Genomic DNA, 22,573 nt, shown 5'->3' on the forward strand with positions numbered 1-22,573 from the left:
CTCATACGTCACCGCCGGCATGTAATTATTTTCCACGTGAAACATTCCAAAACCGTTACGCTGCAAGCACCTAGGAGCGAGACCCGTTACTTTATGTCAGTCCCATAATTTGTCTATTGGTTTTCCTTCGAATTTTGCACCTGTAATTTCTTTTGCGACACGCTTGGGAAACAGGTTAATGATGGAGGTTATATTTATCTTGCTGCCTAATAAATTTATTTTACTAATTTCGTATATTCTAATAATATAGTAATAGCTCGTTAGTATATAACGACATATTCATGATATTATCTTATTTCGGTTCAATCTCGTGTAATCATTAGCTGTACGATTTCAAATCGAAATTCGAATTCAATTGCTTCTAGTATGTTATAGATCGTTCTAATAAATTACTTCTCTGCATATGCATAGAATGCAGTCAATGTGAAACTAATAATATATTAATCTACTTCCAGACGCGATTTCGAACTCGAACATTTCATATGACAAGTCTCAGATTTATATTATTATTTTTAGTATATTATGAGTCAATGATTCTGGTATACGAGTATAATATTTCCAAAATACTTTTCCAGAGAATTCTAAAAACAGACAAGGAGGTGGAATCAAAGTGAAGTTTAAACCAGTATAAATAACCACGACTTATGTACACGGGCCATTATACTCGAGAACTCTTTACTTCTTAACAGTCGATACTCGTTGGCTTTATTGCGAAACTTTCGCAAGCATTCCTCTTTTATTACTCCAATTTTGTACGACTAAGCCTACCCTGCGGAGGGGTTGCCTTGCGATCTTTATTATTTAGATTTCGATCGCTCGCTCTGACGTCGGTGAAGAGAATACGCACAACACAATGCTAGCGATAGATTAGCTGACGTTGAAACATTAGATAAAAATAATTACAAACTTATAATTGTAGTTCATTTCATACAACATGAATGCATACGTCCGCAAATGTAAGTTTGTCAACTTTTATAAATCGTAGTTCCCGTTGATGCCAACGGAAACTACGAAATTAGTACGGGCCTGGGTATGGTATCTAATAAATGCATTTTGGCAAAGGTATACCTTTGCCTATAGGTACCTTTAAAATGCAGCAGTAATAACGCAATATTTGACGAACCATGCAAATTGGTGAAATTGATCTGATAGTTAAGGTAACTATCGGCCACGTCGCAGAGCTGAATTACCAAGTAGCCCGCATTTACTTTGGAACAACATTTCAAACGGCGATTTAACGGGTTTAATTTAAATTCAGTTAATTTATATTCTAAAACAGAATCGCTGGTAGAACATATTGAAACTCGTATGCGGGTAGTTAGTCTGTGTCAGCATAGGTCCGGTTAACCATTATCGGAGTAATATAGAGAGCGGCACGGCTACCGGCGCTCTGCTAGGTCGAAGATTGCAGTCCCCGACCGGGCATCAAATCCTGAATCGAGCATATTAGATTAGGGATGGCGACCGGCGCTAGCTATTTAGTTGCTACCTACTTGATTCCGTTTCGCAACGTTATAATGGAAGCAGCCATTTATTTGTGCGATTAAGGTTCGTTTTCATTGAATATATTTGCATGGGAAAATTGTAAATTTTGTGTATATTTTAGAAGTTTTTACCCAACTACTACTAAAATATGATGGTTAAGCATGAGATTACATTTGAGAATATCATTTGCAGCTGTCCTTTTCTTTCATCTTCACACATTTTAGAAGTCTTCGGAGATAGACAAAGGTGATAACTGCAAAATTAAGGAAGTGTTATTAGTATACATGTTTATTAAAGATATGTATGTATGTATGATTGGTAGATAGATGTAGAAACTGATACAGGTGATAAAGGAGGAGAGGGGAGAAGGAGAAAGTACAGCTTGTGACATTTTTTACGTTTTCAAATTTTGTAAATAAACAAAATCTACTACTACAACTTTTAGTCCACTTCGTGTTACATAACTAAATAAGGCATACATCAGAGAATACAAAATAGAGAGAATTAGAGCATTTGATTCCGCACAAATTGTATTTAGAATTTTTTAAAATGGTCAATATCTCAGAACCGTTAAAATTTCAGAGCATACTACATATAGTAAGTATCATAGTATAATACTCAAAAGTGACCTCTATCACCTGTATCAGTTTGTATATCTATCTACCAATCACGCTGTATACATACCTATACGTAGGTAGTACGTCTATACAGGGTGATTGGTATGAGATATAAATAGAAATCCGTCGATGTGTATGCAATAGTCTACAAGAGATGAAAGAATGCCTCCCATTCGTTGCTACGTCCAATTACAAAATACTGCATTTTATAGTATCTTTGCGGTGACCCTAAGTTCACGAATGGTAAATATTATAATACAAAAATATATTTTACTAATATTGTAAACTAAAAATCTATGACTATATTTTCTATTATAATAATTCTTATTAAAAATTTAGCTAAAACAATATAATAATATTAAAAAGTTACCTCTATTTACCTCTATCAAATTTCTTAAAATCTTTAACACTACAAAGTACAGGTAAGTAAAGGTGGATGATACGACAACTCATATCATTTGCAACACCGAACCTTGCTTCTCGAGCGTCGCGTTGTTTTCGTTGTATTTTCTTTGCTGCAACGCGTTTCGCGAATGCACGAAACGTCCGCATTGTCCGAGGGCATGTGACATTTCCTTCATAGTCGCGGAGACAGTGACATGGGTTGTGAACACCGCCCCCTCACCACCACCCCCAGCCCCACCCCCACGCTTGATTATGATAAACGACTTATGAAATTAAAACGGTCGAGTACAACAAGTTGCTATTCAAATGAATAAGCCCTTTGTTGAAATTCATTCCCTTGACAAATCGCTTCTCTGCACTCTCTGTATACATTGTCCGTTAGATTAAATGGGTCGTCCATAGAAAACGTTTCGTGGAAGGCTATTTCCAGACAAAACGATAACGCGTCAATCGTGTTCGCGTGTCCGTTCAGCTCCAGCCTGAAAGAGGTCGGTGAATTTACAATGCCTATATCGATCCGAGCTACCTGGAAGGAACGTCGAAGAAATTCATATCTCAATTAAACTTTTAAATTATTTAAGTTTCGCGAGTCTTACAATGTCCTTTCCTCATTATCCTAGATTACGATCGAAGTTCATTATAATGGACTTACTCGCTACTCTAGTTGAATATAAAGTTTTATGCATTTATAAAATGTATAAAATAATAAATTTTATTATTCAATGTTTTAAATTAAAAAAGAACCATTCTTTTGTAGCACCTCTAAAAATTGGACATTTTTCCAAAGATTAAAGTGCCTATTAAATCTCAACATCTCGAAGTTTTCTTTAATTTATAGGTGTCGCGTTAGTTGTAAAATAATATAATTTTACTGGCACCGGCGCTCGGCAGACGCGGTCTAGGAAGGTGCAGGTAGAGAGATATCCGTCGCAGGCGATCTCTGACACCATTCCAATAAGTTTGACGGCCTCGCTATCTCACGCCCCCTCCGTGTTCCTCGCCCTCACAAATTTTCGGCCGTAGCGGACTATACTTTGTTTTCTTTGTGTCATTTCCTTATCGCTCTGCCAAAATACGTTTCATGACTGTTACGTCACACGAAACATACTTCAGGTAAAAAGTGTAGTGCGCTCGAAACATTTTGATTGTTACAATTTCTTGGTTTCTCTATGACAAAAGTGTGCAATATAAACGTAAATAGAGCGGAAACGTTATAATTATATATTGTGTATAAAATGAATTGTTAGGGTAGAAATGAAATTGTCCTCCACTTTGCAATTTTCACGAACAAAAACCACGCCACGATTCTTTTAACGTTGAAATACACGCACATTAAAAACTGGAATACAGTACAAAAGCAATTATTTATAAAAATCTCTTTGAAAATACCGCACAACTGCTTGTCGCAGGTAACCGCAATATTACCAGAAATATTTAATGTTGTTACGAACCCATTGCACTTTTCCCACACGTTTTACATATGCCATTTTACACCAGCTAAAATATATTTCTGACCTTAAATTAAATTAAATTCGTTGCGTGTTTTTTATTGTAACATGTCCACGAGAATTAACGCCATTAAAATATTTCGCCGAGTCCTTTGAAATATGCTTGTTTATATTTAAGTTTTAGCTTCTAGATTTTTCATTTTCGTCCTGTTTTATTTTTAATTAAAAGTAGACCGCACTAAAGTTTTCACATTATAAAAGTTTTCTTAAAGTAAACTTATATTAAAATATAAGAAATGAAGAAATTCCTTTGCCCCTGATGAAAAACGGTGTATGGTAAAGTAAATAACAAGATAGTAAATAAAAAAGAGCACCTAGTACTATGACAATATAATATTTCAGCAATGTTTTATCAGCTCGCTTGGTGCTCGTATTCCTACATTGGTACTAGGAGCTAAAGCGCATTTCCCGACTCGGCTTGTGACCTGCTGTAACAATATTAACGGTGTGTATATTGTGTGTAATCTCAACTGGAATCATAATTTCTCAGCTCAAGTGTCAAGATGTTGACACCATTTGTCGCCGCTTGCATATGCTCTGCGACACGGCCATGCAACGAAACAACATCTATTTGATTCTTATCTCTCCCCCCCACCCCCTCCACCTCGACCGCCACTGGCCTCGCAAACATCCAAAATACAAACAGGTAAAATGTTTTCTTGTTAAAGCGAAACTCTATTTAGTAGACAAAATCTATCTAACTAAATCTTGTTTCGTATATATCTCACGGGCTGAAACTTTTGGGGGGCGTCTTTCTATATTTCATTTCATATTTGGTGCGGTATCCTAATGACATTAAGGGTCACCTCCGCCGCGTACCGATAAGCCCCAAATACTTTTCGGTTATTTATGACCGTAGTTATGTCCCAACCGCTCGGATTATACATGCTAAACAAACATAATTTGGCAAAATAAACCGTCAATGCTTAAGATCCACGGCAGCGAATTAAATTATTTGATTTTTACTGAAAAGAAAATAGAGTTTACTTTTTTAAAAAAAGGCGGAGGTGATGACAAATGGAATTGAAGAGAAATCTTAGTATAAAATGTGTTGTAAAGTGAAGTTTGTGTACTCGAATAAGCTACGAGAATTGCTCAGAACTGGCTGAATAAATTGCGAATTTTATAGAAGTCATCTCGAAAAATGTTTCCAAAATCATAGCGAACAATAAAACTTTTATTGGCTCGCTATTGTCTCTTGGGAGGGCATAGGTGAGCGCGGGGAGGGCGCAGCGGAAGGCGGGCCCCCTCTGGAGTTTGGTTTCTTTCCTCACTGCCCACTAGAAACTTGTGTAATTTTTACAACAAACATGGCACGGTAGCTGGCTGGACTTGCAAGTCCTTGCATGAGCTCTATGACGAAGTTTCTCATAAATCATACCATCAGCTAAACGAAGCAAATAAAAAAAAATAACTCGTTAATTCAATACATGTTGAAGTTTAACAAAAAACAAAACAACAAAGAAACTGAACGCCATACAATTAAACCGCACTTTGCAGTTCTATGAAATAAAGGATTTTCTAGGAGTGTCCTTTTTTCGGTCTCCTTTATTTCTTGCGGTGTCCCCGCTGCAGTGGAAATAACGTGGGCACTGTAATGGAGCTACCTGTGTTACACAATTGCACGATGTCCACCGCCAACGCCGCAGCGAACTCTGCTTTACTGATGACATTATTTTTAACAGCTAACTATATAAAAGATATGCTTTGTTGCCATTTGATAACATGCTTCGCGAGTGTATTGCTATTTTATACATGTATAAAGTAATATTTGATGTCTTTTGAATATGGTTGACTGGTTTTTACCAGCGGTTTTGCCTGTATTTTCAAATACAACTAGCTAGTTGTGCAGCACAATGAGCTAGATTAGGATGGTTAACGTCACTACATGTTGACGTTAGGCTCTATCGTTCGACTAATAAACTCTTTATATTATTAGTATATATTCGTTTTAATGTCGCTATTATTGTTCTTATAGAACCCGAAGAAATATTTATTTTGATAATCTAGCAAGTAATGTCAGTTTATAGACAAAAAAAATTGTAAACAAAGTGAAGTATGTCTAAGATGCACTCTTCCGGCCTACGAAATGGAGAAGATGTCTAAAAATAAATATATGTAATTTAAGCAAGAATAATTTGTAAAAAATTTAACTATATTTCCACCTTGTTATAAAATATATGTCAAAAATGTGTACTGGTTAAATATTTTTAAAATTCGTGTTAAAATTTGAACGTAGTCGTAGCGAGACTGGAAATATTTGTTAGTAAAAAATTCATTCTCATAACGCAAAAATAAAAAAAAATGTTTATTATAATAATGTAATAAATATTCAATGTAGCATATACAAATATGTATTTAAGCATATCACTATAGCTATATCTTAATTATTATTTATATTTCACAATACAATACAATACAACTCTTTACATAACTTTTAAAATATTTCAGTACGTTATGCCAACAAAACTTACATATTCTTTTACAAATAAGTTAGTTGGTAAATACCAGGAAAACGCTACATAAAGCACAACTATGATATTTCCACCCCATTTATCGGAACAAATGAAACTTTCTGTTATTTCAACGTAGCGACAGATTTTTTCAAAGTTGCACGATGCAAAGTCAGCGACACACTAGAAACGGTATGACGGTTGCCACCTGCTCTAAATGAAAGCTGGGGAACGTCGAAATGGACTTGTTTGTTACTGTGATAAAACGCATCATTTCGCGAACCTCAGAAAAAGTGCAATGGAAAATCATTCCCTTCTTACTATTGTTACACCATGCAACAAAGGAAAAGGCACTCTTGCGTTATTCCTTTTAGCCGGACTTTGTAGTTAAACATCTACCTCAGTGTCTTCTTTTGTACACCTTGCGGATTCCTCCGTATTATTTGCGTTCTCTTAAATAAGAAAGTCGACTTTAAATCGTTTTTGCTCCATTGAATTTTTAAAATTCACTATATTAGCATACTGTTTATATTTTTTTCTCTATATAAAAATACTAGCGGACGCGCGCAGCTTCGCTAGCTTATTTAGGGGTGAATTCTAATAAACCATGAAACATGTGTTCAATGAAATATTTTTAAGAGTCGAAATTTTAAATTTTATAAAAATCGGTGGCGATTTGAAGATTTTTCCATACAAACTTACAACCTCTATTTAACCTTTTAGGATTATAATTTTTCAAAATCCCTTCTTAGTGGATGTCCAGATTACGAAAGTAAACATCTGTCCAAATTCCACGTTTCTACGCATAGCGGTTACGGCTGTGCGTGCGTCTTACCTCAGTCAGTGAGGACAAGTCCTTTTATATATATAGACTATAACAAATAAGAATATTATTCAGTGAAAGAGTAATTAAATTAATTGTAAGGAACAGCTTATAGAAGGACGTAACTTTGTTAACCAACAAAAACACCAAAGTAGTGCGGTGTAACTGGTGATATATGGTGTGGCGTCTACAGGTTTGTGGCTCAGCGCCACGCGACAAATTCCACGGGCCTTGTGGCTTAGTTCACTGGATTAGTAGCTTCCAAAGTCACAAGTTTTGAACTTAAAGTTCGATACTTTAGTCAAAACAACCATGTTTACTCCTAAATTAGAGCACGAGGCAGCGTCGCCCTTATAGAATTAAGGACACTGCTAAAACAATGATCTACCATTGAGAGAATCACGAAGCAATTAGAACGTGTCTGGCTAGCACTGCTTGTTGCTGGTAAAGGTTGCAGATTCGAATCTCATTATCTACCTAAACAATTTACTTATTTTACTAAAGAAATTATGGTAACTAAAAGATTTATTCATAAATTTCATAATAAAATCTTTACAAAAAAAATGTTGAATATATAATTTAAGGATATTAAAAATATTGTACAACCCAGCTCTTACATTTTTAATATTACTTTTCAATCGAGCGTTTCAATAAGAACCAGCTAAATAACAAACAAGCTTCCACATACACTTGATTATTTATTACATTAGTAGAACGGCATTAGCCATAGCAAGACCCCGTCCAAAATTAGTCTCCAACATTAAGTAAGTCCATTACACGCCGTCGCCAACAATAAATCCCCGATCAGCGATAATCAATACAATTTGGCTTGTGCTCTACTTACATTAATATTCCTGCCAAAAAAATTATACCAGATCGAAATTACGGTGTCATAACCGTATCTCAGGGTCGGTTACTTGCGTTGCTGGTACCAAGGGGACATTTATATCGTATAATTACTTGGGGACCCTAATCCGCCTGAAACATCGCTTGCATCCGATACAAGTATGCTGTAGTGGTACTCGAGCAGGCATTGTTGGCAGTTGAACAAAGCGAAGGGCCCTCCGCGGCCGGCGTGACCTCGCAGCGCCCTCTTGCTCTCCGCACGATACTCTTTGTGATAGCACGTTTTTAGGCCGACCTCACGCTGATTTGACCCTAGAAGCACCGAAATTACACCATTCCCGTTATCCCGCAGTGATTTCAATATGAGCTCGTAAAATTGCTCTAATAAGCCTCCTGGGGCTCAAAGGTTGAAACAATATTATTATACTTATCGGTACTATTATTACAAAACAAATTACTGTTATACGCTACTTGCCAAAAATATTTTAGGAACCGACTTGCACAATCGCAATTATTTTTATTTTATTTACTTTTTACTACAAAACACTCGACTTAACGTTTCTTAGAAAATAAACGTGACATAGTTTTAGTGCACAATTTGCGTGTTCCATTTATATGTTTTTAAAACAGCGTGAATAAACAGATACGGTGACAACACATAGTTTGCACGCCGCCACTCCAGCCTCTAGCACCTTCAACTTACCTCGAGCGAAATTCTTGCTTCTTTTAGAAAAATAGAAAATAAAATGGTGACACATTTCTCTTTCTTAAAAATGCCATAGATTTTAAAGCTTTTTCAACATTAAGCTCGAGTTTTTAGTGAAAGAATCCGCCAAAGCTAGGTTTTATTACATTTATGTGACCAAAATGCTAACCACACATTTTACAATTTAACTCTGTTTAATTGGTATTTTAATATTCAAAGTACTTTCAAAATTACTAAATGTTAGTTGACGTCAACAATTTACGGAATATGATATATATATGTACCTACTATATACTTTCCGTAACAGTTTTATATGTATTCAGGTCACGCTGCTTCCCGCATACAGCAGGGTAGGCAGAGGGAACCTAGTGTTAAGACACTCCGTTCCCAACTTTTCGCCGAATTTTCGAGGTTTATCATGTTGAGAGGCGGAACTCAACGCCGCAGTTTTATATACGAGTACATTAAAAAAAAACAGATTAAGATTAGTAATTTTTAATAACAAAAATATTACCAATGGAATTAACGAAACAAATCTTCGCTAACAATATTACGAGAGGACATTCATCCGCCCCTTCACCAAGATTGCAGCACTATGCAGCAAAGTTAAACCGTCGTCGCCCGAACAAAGAATCTTAATTATTTTAAGCTGAACAAGGACTCTAGTAATTTGTAGTTCAGTTCCTGAGTATTTATTTTATTGTATCAGCAGGAGCCGGCTTAACTAGCAGCGGGTATTATTTCACAGATTTCCACAGCGTCAGCACATCTCAAGAGCGAGGCTATCGTGACTGCCTTTAAGACCCATTCTTTTTTTAAGTGCTCTCAATCGGAATTAAGTTATTCCGTCCAATGTCGCTTGTTTCGCAAAACTTCAGCTCAAAAGGAAGATGCTCAAGTGTCGCCATTGAAATTCTTTACGTTTGCGACAAACTTCGTAATAAGTTCGTTTTAAAATCTGTTTCAATTTTTTTTATGAATAAATTTATTATTTATTGGCATTTGTAGTATCTCTAAATTATTATTAATAAAAATTGTAGTTAAAAAAATATATATAGCTTCATACTTATATTAGTAGATACAATAAAATTATTTTAAGAAGAATTATATAAAATAATAGAATCCATTCAATAGCAGATATTAACAATGTAAGTGAATACATAATAGCATGTACAAGTACAAATAAGAAGTTTAAGGAGGGAGTTGTGTCAACTTCAAACAAAGCAACAAAAGAAAATTCGTTCATCCAAATCTCAAAAGTAAACATGTCGAACGTGAAAGAATAAAGCAGAACAAGTTAGCTAAAAGTTTCACAGCATTTATTACAGTCGCCCCTGGATATTTCCTAGTCAAAATAATATCGGAATACCTTTTGACTAAACTAAAATTGAAGCAAACATATTACATTTTCTAAATTTTATAAGACTGGCTTTGTTGTATTGTATGAAATTTTATGCTGTACGATTAATAAAAAATCTATACTAATTATAATATAATAAAGCGGAAGAGTTTGTTTGTTTGTTTGTTTGAACGCTAAGATCTCTGGTTCTACTGGATCGATTTACTATGTTTTTGTTTTGTATGAAAGCTGCATTCTTCAGAAGTGCTATAGGCTATATAACATTACATTACACATATGTACTAATAAATTAAAATACTTTCTAATTTGACATGCAATTTATTCTGCCATGTTAATAACAACCGTCGTTGCTAAGCACCGGTTTGCAAAGTTTCTTTGTTGTTTTAAGAAAACGTCAACCAAAATGAACTTATATTTTGATATTCATCCTTATAAAAATAAATATACTATTATATAATATTTAATAAATATTCTTATAGTTCAAGCAGTCGTAGCCGCGTCCGGGTCCACTAGTTTAATATAAGCATCACAGTATAGGTACATTTTTTTTCAGCTTCACGCTGTGTACAGCTTGTAGTGTAGCAGAGTAGGCAGATGTAGCCTAGTGATAAGACACTCCGCTCCCCACTCGACACCATAACAAAGAACTAAAAATATTACATATTAGAGTCCCTCAAGTGAGATAGACCTCTACGCAACCACTGACCTCACAGGTATACCGTTCTCTCTATTAACAAAATTACCTTTTCAAACGTACATCGCGAGGACATTCACATAATAATTACTCGTACTCGTCGGGCTTTAAACAATTTTCCCTGCAAGAAATAAAGTTCAAATAACTGCTGGTTAACATAAACACAAATTAGTAAGTACTTGCCTAAATGAACTGTAATTATGTTCATTAAGTGATATAACGAGGGATGTAAGCACGCCAAGTTGAGAACGGGGGCCAGCGTGTGGCCGGGCGGTGTGTAATGTGACCTCCTCAACTCGGCGGCGCAGTCTCACCTCCGACTATGGCCAGCTAAACCACTTAGCGAAGAATTCATAACATAAACTTAACTACAATTAGTATACACTTAGTTTTTACACGGTTATTACGGTACGGCTTGCAAAGCGTTTTGTGGACATGGAAATTAAAAGAGTGTAGAATTCCTTTAGCAGCGAAAACATATTGTACGTAATTTCTGCAAAGCAATAACAGAAATTAGTGTGGAATGACCGCGCAAAATTTATTTTCGTCGAAAAATGCATAAAGCTTACGGAATTTTGAATATTAAATGTAAACTAGACACGTTATACATTTTCAAATCCCATCTAAACTACTTAAAATTGAAATATTCCTCTACAACCCCTTACCTAATAATATAAATATCATAAAAATCTCTTAAAAAGCTTTATTTTAATCCCTCACGCAGCGTAAAATATTTATGTTTCGATAACACCTATAAATTGTATGATGCGAGGATGAGTAAAGACCGGCGATTCGATTCCCGATGCAAAGCGATAAAGCGTTTGAAAGATTCATCATGGCCCCCGAGGGACCGATTACTCTTCCAAGTTGTTGCCGACCTCCCGCCCTCTTGCCCCCTTTATATCATATTTTTCAAAATTTCCCTTAACTTTACTTATGGATATTTCAAAGCTTGCTTCTAGCAAACTTCTAACAATGAATTCAATTGGAGATGTTGTCAGAGGGATTGGAAGTTCAAATATAACATTTAACTAAATAATTTAAATTATAAAATAGTACGTTTTACTAATATTATAAATATGATGGTTCGGGAGAATGTATGTTTGTTCCACTTTCACGCAAAAACTACTGAACGGAGCGAAGGAACTACTGCATAATTTGGTTATAATAAAAAAATATATTTAAACAGATGAATCTACGTTTGGATCGCAGGTTTGTACATAGCAGGGTATGGCAGGGGACAGGAAACCTGGGAAACTAGTCCGTTACCATTAACACACTTCCGTTACCTACTTTCCGCTGAATTCTAGAGGCATTGCGTGTTGAGGGGCGGAACTCAACGCCACGACTTGCCTCCTTACCAGAGCGAGAAAAATGAAAATATTAATGTGGGATCGAACCCGCAACCTGTCAAGCTTACAATCGCAAACTTGTGACCTGCGCTACGACTGGCTAGTATTTTGGATATGGAAGTCTAGCTTAGAATAGGCTACCCGTGCAATATTTCAGTATCAAATTGGAGCATGGTGTCGTTAGATATCTCTCCATCTCACAACGAATGAAACGTGAAGATACAAAAATGTACATATATATATATATATATATAAAAATAAAGTTTAATTAATAACGCAGTACTTTTACATGAAATCCTACTTTGCTTTCAATTTAGGACAAGCAACTTTTGTGTAGTTCTTTTCTATAATAACACGTATGAAATTTTTCTTTACAAATGCTTGAGTTATTCTTGACATGAAATAATGTGAATAATATGTATACATACTGTAAAGATTTACTATCTGAACAGACAATGTGTTTCCTTTAATGTATATATAAAACTAGCGGCCCGCTCGCGGTTTCACCCGCGTGAACTATGATATTATTAATTTCTGTCTCTATGACTACGTCCTAGTGACGTCTATGCAAAATTTGAGACTCCTAGCATTTGTAGTAACGAAGTTCATACAAACTTTCGACCCCAAAAACAACCCCTTAGAAGTCGAATATTGCAAATTCCCGTCTTAGCGAGCACCTTCGTCCTATAAGTAACTCCTATGCAAAATTTGTGATTTCTAGCACATGTAGTTTCTGAGATTTCGTGATGAGTGAGTGACCTTTCGATTTTATATATATAGATTTGTACTTACATATGTCATCAAAAATATAAATCTGAAATGAGAGCCAAGTTAAATGTTAAGTACTTAATGCGTCGTTCTTAACTTCACCGATACGAGGTGTGTTCAAAAAGTAAGGTGACTTTTCAAATTTGGCGGGCAACGTAATTTCGATTATCGATTTTTTTATTTTGTTATGTTGGTACACTCTTCCCAAACATCTGTACCAAGTTTCAAGTGTATAGCACTTTTTGTTTGGTTGGGAGAGGCGTAAAGGTTATAAGTGTTTTGCGTGCTCGGCGATTTCTTGCTATCGAAAAATATGGATCAAAGGATTTGCATCAAATTTTGTGTAAATAATAAAATAAAGTGCTCCGAAACACTTAAAATGTTGACAGTAGCATACGGTGAAACTGTTCTGAGTAAAAAAAATGTTTACAAGTGGTACAAACTCTTCCAAGATGGCCGGGAAGATGCCAATGACGAGCCTCGCTCTGGACGCCCAAGCACGTCAACAACTGATTTTCATCAGTGAAGCAGTGAAGAAAATTGTTCTGGAAAATCGTCGAATCACTATCAGAGAAGTTGCTGAGGATGTTGGTATATCGCTTGGCTCGTGCCATGAAATTTTTTCTAACGTTTTGGGCATGAGACGTGTGTCAGCGAAATTTGTTCCGAAATTGCTAAAATGCCCCTGCTCACTCATCTTTGCTGGTGAGAGATTTTTTGGCCAAAAACAACACCACAATCATGCCTCAGCCACCATATTCACCGGATTTGGCCCCATGTGACTTTTTCTTGTTCCCAAAACTAAAGAGACCTATGAAAGGACGGAGATTTGCAACGATTGAAGAGATAAAGACTGCATCGCTGGAAGAGCTCAAGGCTATACCGAAAAGTGCTTATGAGAAGTGCTTTGACGATTGGAAAAACCGTTGGCATAAGTGTATTGTATCTGAGGGGGATTACTTTGAAGGGGACAACATAAATATTGATAAATAAATAAATATTTTTTCTTAAAAATACAAAGTCACCTTACTTTTTGAACACACCTCGTATATAAAAATAGGAAATCTACATGGATGGCGAGTTCACTCGGGATAAAATTTGAGCTATAAATTTCTTCAGGTTTTATTGCATTAGGAAGTTAGCGTACTTCCAATTTGTACTACTTTACTATTAGGTGGATATTTGGTCTGGTGCCTTGTGGTAAAAAATTATTGATACAATTTTAGCTCGAGTGAACGCAGAACTTGGATCGAGATCGAGAGATGATGGGATGAAGTTTTATACACATTACAAGCGGTGGTACATTTGCTAGGAGGTTTTAACAAATATGTAACATTTTGAATGTGTAGATTAATAGTATGATATGTTTCTTGCTAAATACACATTGCGTGTTTCCAGCTTTTTAACTTAGCTGGATGCGCTGGCGCGTGTCGCTGTGAAGTTAGAAGTAATACAATTTTATATTTTATTTTTGAGGTCATCTGATTGAACACGTGACACGTGATGTGGATTCGGTTCCCATTCAGGGTAGTGAATAATTTCAAGTCCTCCCTCTGACACGACCAAGTACGAATTGACTTCCATTAATTAACACAAAATTCTTAGTGAACTCGGGAATACGGGAAAAATCAAGAAGATTTTTTTCTTAAAACGGCTTACGTAAGCAGTCAAAATAGTGATTCTGTATTTCTTTTATTTTATTTTCTATAAAAAGTGGCTACATCTTACTCGTAATTCATTAATTTACTAAAACAAGCAATATAAAACATCATGTACATTTTTATAGAAATCGAACCAAATACCTCCTGAAGGCTTAATAACATCAATTAAAATCCCCTATGCCTCGAGGGGCATTAGCAACGATACCACAATAATAATATATCTGAAGCAGCAAATCAAGTTAGGTATGAATTAATATTCTACGATATTTAGCGTATAATCTGACTATAATTATGCTATCAGAGGTGGGAAATCTACTTGAAGTGACACCTATGACAGATCCCAACGGAATACTGCTCGCTCAAACATTCGGATGTTCATAAAGTATTTTATGCATTTTCTGTCCATCATATATGATAAGTGAATATAATTTTCATAAGTCAAAAGTACAAATATCATTAAAGCTATAATATATAATATATAGGTACCTAAGGAAAAACACAAAAACTGTGAAATTGTACTTTACACAGTAGGCGAGGGGCTCTCAAAAATTTGGGTCAAATATTTCTTTCGGATAAAAGGTGTAGAACATTCGTTTCTTTCTTTCCTTTGTATTTTACTGGTAATTCAGTAAAACGTTTTCGGAACGGAGCCATAAAACAAACGATCTTTACGGGTTTATACGGATGACTAGGAATGCAGGTACGAGTACGTTACGGGGGTACTTAATAGTGTCACGGCCTTAAATCCAACGAATGACCGCCTGTGATAAGGGCAAATGTAACGGATTTAGCTTTTTTTTATTTAATCCTTTTATTTTGCTGTCAACATTTAAAAAATGATATGCAGATTATAATAAAAATCCACACAAAATATTTATTGGTATTTCTTTTTCATTCTACTATTTTTTTGTGGTATTGTTCTCGCCTTAAAAGGGCGAAACAAGATATCAGACAGCCACCAAAATCGTTTAATAAACTAAGTATTGTTTATTCACTCAATTACGATTCTCGATGGTGTAAAATTACATCGTTTCGGTTTTACAAAGTGCTCCAGGCATCGATACCCCCGCAATTTAGCATAATGAAATCTGTGTTCCGAGCTTGATGACAGAATTAGCCTTTGTTTTTCTTCTTTCATAACCAATAATAAATTAATCGACCTACATGTAAACAGATGTTAAAATTATTGACGTATTTTTAATATGAATTAGCCAAATCACAAATTTGAAACTAAATTCACATCATTCTAACAATATGAGAACAATATATCATTTTCAAAATCAATCTCGGTAACAATCTCGATGGGTATATGGCGTGAGGCAAGCGGCAAGCGACGAGGTGGTTAGGCGGTCACTCAGATTGCCGCGTCTTAATTATAATTAACTGGCATCCCTGGTAAGTCATAGCCGACGGCAGACGCTGCCTAGTAAGGATCATCATATGAATTTAGGGTGAATTCAACGGTCTGTGATATTCAGGAATCAGGGTTGCACAATGCATGGCTATATAAATGGATTATTGGTTGTATTGTTTCTATACAATATCTAAAATTATATAGTTTATTATAGATTTCTTCTTTTTCTTCATTTGAATGTAAGTACTGTAAATAAGTCGAAATATAAACTGAACTAAATTTATTTTTAATGTAATGAATTTTACTAGCACATGCCCTTAAATATCAAGACTGGTACAAGACAATATTACAAAAAATTCATTTTTTTTGTATAATTTAACATAAATCATCAAATATACGAGCAACCCTGCAAAAGACAGCCTCGTTCTCGTACAATTGCATCGCGCTAATATAGGAAATCTAACGTAATCCCATACTAAATACGTAGGTTCCGCAACCGGCAGTAAATAATTAAATCAGTTTGATTTATTAGTTCAAGCTTGGTATGCTTATTAAACTGCATCGGGACAGCGATTAGGTTGTGTGCGCGTCTGTGGCGTCTAATCAGACGCGAGGTTGGCGTTCACGTTGTGTGGTTCACTTTAATATTACGGTTACATTTCAATGCTATTATGAAATTGGTTTAAATTCTCAGCTCATTTGAAGCAATAACAATCTGGTTGATGCCAACAGCCAAGGTGCTTATTGAATGTAGAGGGGAACGTATCTTCTACAATTGGACATTCTACATTGAAAAAACCACAATCTAGCTGTACATACGCGGTGTAGGTAGGGTAAGACCCCTAAAACATTACTTTCTGATCACAATGGCCGTAACTCCCACCGCGCGCAAACTTGAGGCAGCCGCACACAAGATATCTAAAAAGAACACGTATTTTATTGTAAGCGGAGTCTATCGCAACTGAAAAGCAAAACAACGTGTGCCTGACCTACATGTGGGGTGGAAGGAGTGCATAAAACAAAATGAAACTGGATTAAAGCAGGGTTCTTCGTACGTAGGTATAAGTAAATTAGCCATGACGTCTAAATACAAGAACGAAATCAACTGAAAGTCTGCAAAGGTGACAGGAAGCGGTGTGTAGCCAAGCGGTGAGCGACGCTGACTCAGGATACTGGAGATGCTAATATGAGAACTCGACGGGATCTCGATGGCTGTCATATTGGCCTATTGATATTTATTTATCAACGAGATATTTGGATTAAATTTTACAGAAAAATGTAATACTTTGACATTTAAAAATTAAATATGAAAAAATATAAGAATTAAAAAATATTGAATACGTATGCGAAATAATCCTGTAAATAGTACAGGTTTGTAAGACGTTATTGCTGACTAACTATAACGTACAATTAAATATTATTTATTACTAGCGGCCTGTCCGCGGCTTCGCCTGCGTGAACTACGTTATTATTAATTTCTGTCTCCATAGTACCTACGAAATTAGAGACAACGAAATTAGATACGAGAAAATTTGAGACTTCTAGCATATGTAGTAACGAAGTTTCAAACAAACTTTCAACCCCAAAAACAATCACTTAGAAGTCGAATATTGCAAATTCCCGTCTTAGCGAGCACCTACATCCTATAAGTAACTCCTATACAAAATTTGAGATTCCTAGCACATGTAATTTCTGAGATTTCGTGATGAGTAAGTGACCTTTCGATTTTATATATATAGATAGATTAAAATAATATTTAAATGAACGTTTAATAAATTTTAACTTAAGCGAATACAACGGTAGGGTAGCAGAGGCAACAGAGGCGCGAGTAAGCGATTTGGCACATTGCGCTCGAAGCGAGGCGAGCCGCGGTATAATTACGTACCTACGTACGAAATGTGAGCTCTCGTTTAAATCTTGCACTGCTTACATTAGAAACGAACATCACTGGGCTGCATTCATTTAATTTTCTCTGTTCTTGTACACCGAAGGTTTTTAAATAAAAGGTTACCTTCATGGAACAGTTAAAACAAAATATATTACGTAAACTAAATAAACATTCTCACAAATCTTAATTAACATTGTCAATATCCTATATCTTATAAAACAAAGTCGCTTTTTGTGTCTGTCTGAACTTTCTAACTCTTCTTCTTCTAAACCACCCAACGGATTTGGATGCGGTTTTCACCATTAGGTCGAGTATTTCTCAGGGAAGGTTTATATATAGTTTATTATTTGTACATTCTTATGTAAATTAACATAAATACGATAAATGTGTATAAAGTCCTACCCGCTGAGACACTTTGGCGCATGCGCTGCTTTAATGGTAAATATTACATGAAAAAAATGTACTGGAGTATTGTTCCTCTTAATAAGATCTACAAAAAAGTCCGCGATGGCATATTCGTATCTTTTAAGAATAACGTGTAGTGATCATATTTCTGTCTAAAAATAGTAATTTCAATATATTTTTTATTGTGAGGGATATTTTTCCATAATGGTATTAATCCTTATCCTTTAAAATACTTTATTAAATTTCTACGTTAAACGAAGATAAAATTTGCTTTTTAAACTATTTCGAAATTGCGAATAGTTTTAGAGAAAAATGCATTTAATTATTGACACATCACGCCGTTCACACATCAACTGTATCGAGTCAAGTTTCACTTATCCCTTACTCTCAGCATATAAATAAGTATATTAGTTACGTTGGCCATTTAATGTAGATCAAAACTGTCTTTTCTGTTTTTCATTTTAATAAGTACTTAAGAAGTTGTTACAATATCAAAAAATCCTTGCTGCGAAACGGCTCGCAACTCCCGACCCGGGTTCGATTCCCGGCCGATGCATTCTATTTAATTTTCCTCACAGGCAGCCACGTAGTGCTTGTTTTTCATCAAGGACAGAATACCCTCTTCAGCATTAACCACAAGCTCAAAAAAACCCGCCTGCCTTTATAGCAACGAAGATTTAGATGCGTTTGCACGTATTGGATAATTGGAGTTGAATGTATTATTTCAGCGCGATATATTTGGTTTCATTTTTTTTGTAGTAGTTATTAGTAGGTAGGTTTTTGTTTATAATTTCTTCCGTTTAAAAATAGTCATTTAACTATCTAAAAATAGTCATTTAAATATATTTTAATAAGTACTTAAAAAGATTAGTAGCACAGATTTAAAATTACGGTACCTATTAAAAAATCATTGCTGTGTGAAACAATTGGAAAATCCTTATTGAAACTACGAAAATGCGGGTTGCATTAGGGTTTAATTAATTTTCACATTATCTTAAGTGCTTTGCAAACATACATTATATGAATAATCCAGTATTTAAAGCGGGCGAAGCCGCAATAGGGTCGCTAGTTGTTAAAATAAATTTCTCTTTGTTGTGTATAATTGTAGTAAATCTTAGTTAGTTTTAAACCTTTATAATATCAGAAAGCTGAAAGTCAAAGCTTAACTAGATTTTATATAATAACTAGCGGCCCGCTCGCGGTTTCACCCGCGTGAACTATGTTATTATTAATCTCTGTCTCCGTGACTACGTCCTAGTGACGTCTATGCAAAATTTGAGACTCATAGCATTTGTAGTAACGAAGTTTCATACAAACTTTCGACCCCAAAAGCAACCCCTTAGTTCCAACCCAACCCCTTAACCCAAGTCGAATATTGCAAATTCCCGTCTTAGCGAGCACCTACGTCCTATAAATAACTCCTATGCAAAATTTGAGATTCCTAGCACTTGTAGTTTCTGAGATTTCGTGATGAGTGAGTGACCTTTCGATTTTATATATATAGATAGATAAGATCACGATATTGAATAGAATTTAAAGCTTTTTACTATATTATTAGTAAATCAAAATATTATAAATATATTTTTGACTAAATGAACTAACGTGCATATGTAGATGAACTAACTAAAACGTACATAGATAAATAATATTAATCTAAACAACCAGTTGATTTATAATGAAGTTAAAATTTCTATTACATTTCAAATGTGTTTCCTTCGAAAATGGATGAAGTGAAGATATATTAAATAGCGTGTAACAACAGCTATCTATCCTCACGAGAAACCCGCTCATTTTTATCTACCCTTTCCTTTCATTTTCAATATGATCCTAAAACCGACGGCAAGGTTACATAGATACTGTAAATCACCTCGAAAGTGCCTCGGCGTATTCAGAAAAAAAACCCGCTAGAGTGGCTTTTATATTCTTGCATTAGGTAGGGCACATTAGACTACCAAAGCTGAACAATTTAATGACGATTGACTATTCATACCACATTCGAGTGGTTGACCGCTCTGCTACACTTGATTTAAAGTGTAATTATAGTGAGATCTCAGCCGTGGCGGACGGCGGTGGAGTACGTAATGAGAGCGACTCGGCGTGCCGGGAGGCGAGATGCAAAATGTTGCAATTCCACTACCCCCTTTCCCCCCTACCAGTCAGAAAAACAGCTTACACTGGCAAAAATAATTAAGAGCATTAGTGGAATAGCAGCGTAGTGTCGCGCAGTAAATAGTCTGCTAAATACCCACCTACATTTATTGGCGCAGGACGCCAGAGGCCAGTCAGTGTAATAGCGGAAACAATTCTGCCTTTTAAAACAGTCAGTGTACGAGCAGGGCTCTTTTGTTTACAAATTATATCACGGCGGCACTTAAACGAGGCCGCGCTCAAAGGACACGGTGTTTACTTTAACTTTAGTGGTTATTGTGATTTCCTAAAAGCCTTCCTCCTGTGATTTATTGATACAATAATTGTGATTAAAACCGTAATATCTATCTATCTATCTATCTATCTATCTATCTATCTATCTATCTATCTATCTATCTATCTATCCATCTATCTATCTTTTAGGAAATTGTTCTCGTCATCTGTTTATTAACGTAATGTAATGTGACGAAAATGCGCAAAGCTACAACATTGATCTGCTTTAAGCCGAGTCGAGCTTTAGGTATACTGGATAGACTTACTCGTAGATGTAATTGAAATGTAACTCAAATGGTTGAAACTTAATTCAACTTCTCAACAAGTAAACTGAATCAAGTATAGATAATTAAATTAGATTAAATTATTTGTAAGTGCATAGAGGCCAGTCGTGGCGCAAAAGCACGAGCCTGTGAAAGTAACGACAGGTAGTGGGTTCAATTTATTGTCGAGGAAATGAAATATTTCATATTTTTATTTCTTCGCTTAGATGTCGAAAATACTTGACGCTTAAATAATTCGCCGGAAAAGTGGAGAGCGGAGTGTCATGACACTAGGCTCCTTCTGCCTACCCTTCTATATGGAGGATACCGCGAGAAGCCACGCGCGTAGGTTCACGTTTATTTGTTTATTCATTTAAAATAACTTTTGCTCTTATCATGACCCATTTAAACCTGCTACCTGCGACAAGGTAACCTGGATCCGAATCTATTTGGAGCTGGTTGAGGAGTCAATTATGGAATGGCGAGATTGACTTGTGCTTAAAATACTACCCTTTCAGCAGTGGCTCAAATGCATCATTTGTTCCCTGTCAACTTGGCACTTGACGACGGTTTTTTGGTCCCGAATGGAAAAAGTAATCCTCCAATTAAATTAAACCACTATCCGTGAAATTGTTTACCGTTTTAAATAAGGTTCGTACATAAGAAATAAGGAAGGAATTCTTCAGCCCCTAAAAATTCCCGATATCAAAATAATGTATATCAAAGTAAAAGATGCGAGCTTAATTTATTAGCTCTTTGAACTTTTTGAGCGTTTTAATATTATAAATTAAATTGATTCCATCCAATAGAAGCACTTCTCTATTGAGATTTACAAATTATAATAAATTGGTATTTCTAAAATATATGAATAATCGCTCAGCATCCATTATCTTTATCTATAAGTACAATATTTTCCGGAAAATAACGTTCAATATCTATATAATGTAAAAGGTAGGTACGAAGCGATTTGTTCATGAATTGAGGTTTTTTATTTGGAAGACGATTTATCAAGTTGCGAGAAACGTGTGTCTCGAGTTATCCGGACAGAGTTACACGACAATAGCGGTGGGATCCGTGGGAGAGATCTACCACCGCGTCAGCAAACCCGTTCAAATTGCGGTGCTACTCTAAATAATGTATTCAGCTTGGATAGCGTCTAAACTTAAATATATTGCACTCTATTTTACAATAACACTTTACTCTTGTTGGAAAAATAATAGATTATTAAAATAATAATTTTAATATTATATAAGTAATTATTTTTATATTTTTTGTTGTACGTATATTACGCTAAAAACTTTTTAGAGAAGCGATTTTGAAGTATAAAGAAGATCACGAAAAATTAACGTCGTATAAGCGAATTATGATTCAACAAGGCACTCTTATCTAACATTTCTCGTTTAAGTTTAAAAAGATTATAAAACTCATATAATGCCAAGAGTGGGCATTCAATCACAAACTTTAACGAGAGTACCTATCGGACAAGACGAGCGCTGGAGCGCCGGGGCGCCGGGGCGCTGGAGAGCTGGCGGCCGCCCAACCCTTCAAGCCGAGCGACACAAAG

Source organism: Heliconius melpomene, chromosome 20 (genome assembly GCF_056956725.1).
Source record: "Heliconius melpomene rosina isolate 202511_hmr_F chromosome 20, ASM5695672v1, whole genome shotgun sequence".
Lineage (NCBI taxonomy): Eukaryota > Metazoa > Arthropoda > Insecta > Lepidoptera > Nymphalidae > Heliconius > Heliconius melpomene.